Below are 7,500 nucleotides of genomic sequence, written 5' to 3' on the forward strand. Positions count from 1 at the left end.
CGACATATTAGTTACCCGTTTCTAGAGCAACTCCGAAATGGCTAATATCAATGCCATAATTTGCCACTTCACCTTTTTTTCCTGCTCGTCTTTTTATTGAAGGCAATTTTGAATTACTGGTTATTACATCATCCAGTTTTTTTTTTATTGGTTTAAACACCTTTGAAAAAGATTCTTGACTTGTTTTCTGACCCAAATCATGCTGAATAATAGCATTTCTTACGGTATTAATTTTATCTCCTAATGCAGATTTACCTTTTGCAAGTTCTTTCCACTTACGTAAACTCATGTGTTATATTATTTGGTTACATAAAAATGGAAAATGATATATAAAAGATAGTGTTTTACACAGTGTTCAACACCATGTTCAACATCGTGTAAAACATCATGTTATGAAATAATCTACCCATATGATACATAGAATGAAAATACCAAATTACGATTCTACTGATGATAATGTTGAAAATAATAAACAGTTATATGATTTTATGCCTGATCGACCATTTAGAATGTTAATTTGCGGCGAATCAGGTTCTGGAAAAAGCAACCTATTAACGCATTTAATTTATCAATTATTATATTATGATAAAATTTATTTACATGGTAAAAATTTACAACAACAAAATACCAAGATTTAATGAAAATATTTGAACCTATTAGTAATGATATTGGTTATAATATCATTGAAACATACAATGATAAAATAGTACCATTATCAAAATTACCTGATAACAATCAAAAAATGATAGTATTTGATGATTTCTTAAATACTGATAAAAAAAATGATTCTGAAATCAGAAACTATTGAACTAATAGCGGAAATAAAAATTGTTCATGTATTTATTTAAGTCAATCTTTTTTTTAACAGTGATAAATGCCTAAGACTTAATTCTTCACATTATTGTCTTTTCTAATTTCCAAGTCAAAATGAGAAAAATAGAATTGCCCGAGAGTTAGGTATAAATAAAAATATTTATGAAAAAGGAACAAAAGAGCCATTTTCTTTTTTATACATTGATAAACAAAGAAAATTAACTTTTAAGAACTTCAATGAACAAATATGATATACACCAATTATATACATGACTTATTCAAACGGTTAATTAGAATCAACAAGTACAAAAATAATATACACCAATTACATACACGAGTTATTTAAACGGTTTATTAGAATCAACAAGTACAAAAATAACTGAAGGCATACCAGGAGTTGGTTTTAAACTGACTGAAAATGGTAATTATGATATTGAAAATAAAAAAAATTAACTAATTTAAAACCAGGACAAAATGATGACGATGCTTTGACCAAAAAGCAGATATATGATCACGTGAAGATGAATGGTGATTCATCTAGCCAACCAGTTGATTTAACTAATTATTTTTAAAAAGATGGAAGCGATCAAATGAATGGATTGCTTAACATGAGTAATAGAAGGACTCAAAATGTCGCACCTGGTAGACATAATACAGCAGATGCTTTAACTCATCTTCAACTAGAAGCTTTTTATTTTGATCTTAATGTTGATGATGGTAAAATAGAAGCTCAAAATCCAATTGATATGGATAACAAAAAAATAACTGAGTTAAAAGATCTTCTTCATCACAAAATGCTGCAACAAAACTTTACATTGATAACTTGATGGTTTTAAAAGCAGATAAAACAGAGCTAAATAGTTATATTTTAAAAAGTGGTTTGATAAGCAATCTTGACATGAAAAAGAATAGAATAATAAATCTCAAAACAGCTACTAGTGGCAATGATGCTGTCAATTTTACTTAGTTAAACAGTGAGATGAGTAAATATTCGCATTTAACTGGAGGAACTATGAAAGGTGATGTTCAATGCAATAGTAATAGCATTTACGGAATTGAATAAGTAAGTAACAATACATCTGCTGTTAATCGTAAATATGTAAAAGATCTTGATGACAGCAGGCAAGTTAAAATTTTAAAGAAAACGACAACACTCTTAAATTTGCAAAACATGTTTCGACAGAAACTTCTGTCATCTTCAGTTGATAGATTTACAAAGCGTTAGAAGTTGAATTTATAAGTAGGAAAAATGCTAATTACATAGTAACAACGGAATGTACATAAAACGTGGCAATGTGAAAATTAAAAAGATAATTTCAGATTTACGTGATGCAATTGTTGATTCAAAGAGGGTTGTTCTCTTCGAATATGAAATGCCTCTTTTATCTTAAGTTGAAACGTAGTAGAGGCGTGATCTAAAATGTGAAAACAGTCCACCTTGTGTTCAGTGGACTGTTTTCACATTTTAGACAAAAGTCTAATCAAAATTCACAATACAAAGGAAAATTTAAATTAATAACAGATAACTTTTCAAATAATTGCACTTTAGCACTTGAGTTTTCCCTTTCTACTAATTTTATGCACTGTCAGGAAGGATTTTGTCAACGAAACCATGTTTTAACCTTGTGTTTATCTCTTCGACACTCCAAACTCTTGGCTCCTGTGAAGATCTTCTAAAATTTCTTTTAAAATGTTCTTTAAAACTTCAGTAAAAAGAAGAAGTATTAAAAAAAAAAAAAAAAAAAAAAGGGAGTATTAAAAAAAAAAGTTTTGGCACCCTTTTTTTTTTTACTTTTTTTTTTCTCACTTTTTCTTTTGGCACCCTTTTTTTTTTCTACTTTTTCTTTTCTCACTTTTTCTTTTTTTCACTTTTTTTTTTTTTACTTTTTTTTAATACTTCTTCTTTTTACCGAAGTTTTAAAGAACATTTTAAAAGAAATTTTAGAAGATCTTCAAAGGAGCCAAGAGTTTGGAGTGTCGAAGAGATAAACACAAGGTTAAAACATGGTTTCACTTGAGTTTTATTTTACGAATATCACATTTGAGGTTTAAACATGATTATAGCAAAACAAGCAACAACAAAAGTATCAAATGAATATCACTACATAAGATCAATATTAACTCTTTATCCTGATAGTACTTCAAATCAAATTCAAAGAACTCTTTATGTAATGTTTAAAAAACGAGCAGCAGTGTTTTATCGGGTTTAAAAACACGAGGCATAGCCGAGTGTTTTTAGACCCAATAAAACACGTGCTGTGAGTTTTTTGAACGGTTTCAAAAAAATTCCAAAAAGAGCGTGTCCCTCTGGAATCAAAACAATGGTTCAAATTGTGAAAGGTGAATATTGGCATACAAGAAAAGCAAACTATGCCTTATTAGTATTCTTTATATAAAGAATACTATTATTGAGTTTTGAAATTACTATAAAAGCTAATTATGACAATAATAGCCCATTATCATTACCAATGTATTTTGTATGTTATGGTATAAAAAATGCAGCACTAAATGATCTTGCCATAAGTATTTATGATTGGAAAAAAGCTTACGAAGTATTGTCTGATGAAAAATTTACAATGCATAAGCCAATTGCTATGAATGGAAACGACATTTTAAAATCATCACATTATTTATACGGTTATCTTATTACCAATTTATTAGACAAAACTTTTATTATAAATGGAGGTAAAGGACTTTTTCTTCCTAATGAATCAATAATTAAACAAATTAAAATCTTATATAATTCTTTCAAATCAAATTATGAAAAACTAAACTTAATATATTAATTAAATATATTCATTAAAATAATATATATATTATTATAATGGCAACTGATCAAAAAATATTTAATTTCAATCATATGAGCAAAAATCTATCAGATGAATAAATTAAAGAAATAAAAGATCGGTATAAATATTATCACAAAAATTATTGGTGTTATAAAAAATCATTTCAACATTACCAAAAAATACACCTATCAACCAATATTTGCGCTGCTGTATTAGTAGTTACTGGAACAATTTCAGGCGCTTTAACTCTTAATCCCATAATTTTAGGTTCCATTTCAGGAGCTGGTGTTCTTTTACAGACATATGCTACTGCAAAAATATATGATCGAAAATTAGAAAATTGCAAATTTGCATGTACTAGTCATAATAATCTCTTAATTGAATTAAGAAATTCGTTACGATCTGGATTATTTGATGAAAACTTATTTTTTAATAAATCTGTTGTATTTGATAATACTATTAATGATAATTGTGTTTCTATTTCAGACAAAATAATAGAAAAAATATAACAAAAAATTCATAGTTCAATCAACAAACAAAGATGAGACCAATATTCCTCATAATTACTCAATGTCTTTTTGGATTTAGTAATATCAATTACATGAGGTAAACATCACATCTTGAAAAGCTTGTGTATTACAAATTTAATTGATATTATCCTTTTTCTATCTTTTGTTAACTATATACAAAACTGTGCTTATAAGATCAAATGTCTTGCAAACACGGTTTATAATATCTTCTGATATTGGGAATTTGTTTTTGAGTTCTATATCTGTTAATACATTCCTGAAATGGTATTTTCTTATATAGACTGAATTTTTCCTGATTTAATACATACTTTCATAAAAATCAGTGTAATCGTTTTTAAAAATTACATGATCTACTAAACCACAATTTTGACGTGCCATTTGAAGGCCATCGACTAATATTAATTCTTTCTTATCACAACAATTATCATCATTATCTGTTTTAATATCATCTTCATTATGTAAAATAACACAACAAAAAGAACATATTTTAAACTCCTTTTTAAATAAATATGTTTCATGTAATTTTTCACAATACATTTATATATTAAAGTGCCTATGAAATGAAAAATTGAGGTATTGGAAAATAGGCGAATTTGAAAGGCCTTTAAAAGTGAACAAGAATGGTGTTTTCCTTTTTGTCATATCTCATCTCGTTCCAGAGATATTCAAGATTTTTGTATTATGCAAATTAGGTACTGATGACGTCATAAGGTGTGACAATATGGAAGTCAAAACACAAATAGAGAATATCTCTGCAAGTAATGATGCAAAACAATTGGAATTTGGCAAGCACGTTGTACACTAAGAAATGCACCACATGACGGATATTTTGATGTTGCTGTGGCAACACACCCAGTTCCAGATTGCTATTATGCAGGAATGGTTACCCCTGTATTTGATCTTGAGAAAACACTGTCCACTTCCTAAAGGTTACTTAGGAGAGCTAGTGAAATATGGGCATTGCATATGCTTAAAATGGGATGAATCATTTCACCCTATACAGTCAAACAGGCAGCATTTGATTTACAGCTGAAAGAGACTGGAAGCAAGACTATTGCCATAGCAACATCAAAATATCCGTCATGTGGTGCATTTCTTAGTGTACAACGTGCTTGCCAAATTCCAATTGTTTTGCATCATTACTTGCAGAGATATTCTCTATTTGTGTTTTGACTTCCATATTAGCACACCTCATGACGTCATCAGTACCTAATTTGCATAATACAAAAATCTTGAATATCTCTGGAACGAGATGAGATATGACAAAAAGGAAAACACCATTCTACTTCACTTTTAAAGGCCTTTCAAATTCGCCTATTTTTCAAAACCACTTTAAGATACTAAATAATTTTTAAAAGTTTACTTCTAAAGTTTACTTCTAAAGTCTACTGCTAAAGTTTACTGCTAAAGTTTATCGAATGTCATGCTATGTTGATTATGCAAATATTTAAACAAACTTCATGCATCAGAAAATTTATCAGATCTGTACTTTTATCAGAAAAAATATCAGAAAATAGATCTATGGGTACATTTTTGATTGGTTAACGACTGTCATATGACTTTAATACAATAGCTATTGATGATGACTCATTTTATGTTTTCAGCGGGAAAAACCCCATGCTTTGTGATCCTCTCATGTTCCATCTCAGTGATTATGCGAATATTTAATCATGTAGTTTTGTGCTTGGTAATATTTTTCTTTAAAACATATAGAAAAAAGTTTGAAAAACGTATAGATTTATTTTCCAGTGAATTTTGAATCCAACGCAAAATTTCAACACGAAATCGCATGGTTAAATTTCAATGCAAATCCAATGCAAAATCCCAAGGTCAAACTTTACGCCTATTAATAAATATTTGTGAAAATAAAATCAAAAAGTGCATATGAAAGCAAACGCAAATTTGAGAATGATCTGGTACCCCATCTAATATACTACCGAGATGTGCCAATAGACGGGATATGCATATTTTTGGCATGTCGAGATCGAGATGTTTAATTAATACTGAATTTTGCAGAAATTTAAAATATAAATTCCTGACGGGTGGAAGTAAACTTCATTTTAGATGAAAGTTATTTGTAGACTGAAAGTTACTGCGATATTAAAAGAACTTTTAAGTTATTTTACCATCTCAGCAACTTTCAGTCTACAGAGAATTTTCATCTAAAATGAATTACACCAAAATTAGGTTATCAAATTTCAAATTTAAAAATTTGAAATTTGATCATCTAAATTTGGTAGCTAAACTAAAAGCAAGACCAACTAACTCCAGAAAGGTCACGAAATTACCTTTAAATAATATTCTGGGGAAAATATTGTGATTTTTATCCAAGCCAAAAAATGTTTGCCGAAAAATCAGGGGGTAAGGTATCATGCAAATGAAGATATACCTGATGAAGATATACATGATACCTGATGCTGTCAAATGATGTGTTCATAATTTGTTTTCTCTCTTTGTACATCGCCTGTGATACAGAACTATTTGACAAACGTATTAAACCTTGAGAATTACTAGTGCTCTTCTTGAGTGAAAAAATAAAAAACAAATCCAAGAAAGGAACTCTGCATTTACCTTGATTTTCAAACAGATCACCTACTGCTGGATTCCATCATGACTCTTCGCACACCTTACTACCTCTCGCTCATTATTTCGTTTTTTCTTTATTTTCCCTATAAATGCATCCATTCTTCCTTCGAAATTCACTCAGTTTTTGTCACTGTTACGTAACACGCAGTGAAAAAACTTCATTGCAATGCTCTTCGCGCATTCCAAGCATTCATTGTCAACGTCCATTACACAGACAATGTTAATGGTGTAACATCCATTACCCATAAGCACATGTCCCTAGAGGGACCTAGTTTTGGTGTTGTTGTTGTATTTCCTGCCATTAAGCACTTAAGTTTGTTTTTTCTTTTGTTACACTGTTTGTGCGCACCTTATTCGATTTTATGCATTTAGCATTGTTGTAACGTTTACCGGTAATTTAAAATTCTAACCGCAATCAATGTATTAACATTGACACAACTTCAAATTCGCACTGTAACGAACACTCGCAACTGAAGATGATCGATGATCGATCGAAACATGTCTTGTAAACTCCAAGTTGTTGTCCATTTTTTACGAATACTAGTTTGTCTGCTCTTATCCAAAACCGTATATGTATTGCAAAAACTGAAATCTGCTTTGTCAGGGGTATATTCTCATTGGTCATTACCCATCTGCAACAGGATGTGTAAATTGTGTTTTGGTCAATATTTATTGAAGTGGCAAGGAACATTTTAGGCTGCAATAAGCACCACATTTAGGATGACAAAGTGCCCAGCAAGTTGTATTGACAGAAAGTAGTAAATCCTTAAGAAAAAGTTAGA

Source organism: Montipora capricornis, chromosome 11 (assembly GCF_036669925.1).
Source record: "Montipora capricornis isolate CH-2021 chromosome 11, ASM3666992v2, whole genome shotgun sequence".
Taxonomy (NCBI): Eukaryota; Metazoa; Cnidaria; class Anthozoa; order Scleractinia; family Acroporidae; genus Montipora; species Montipora capricornis.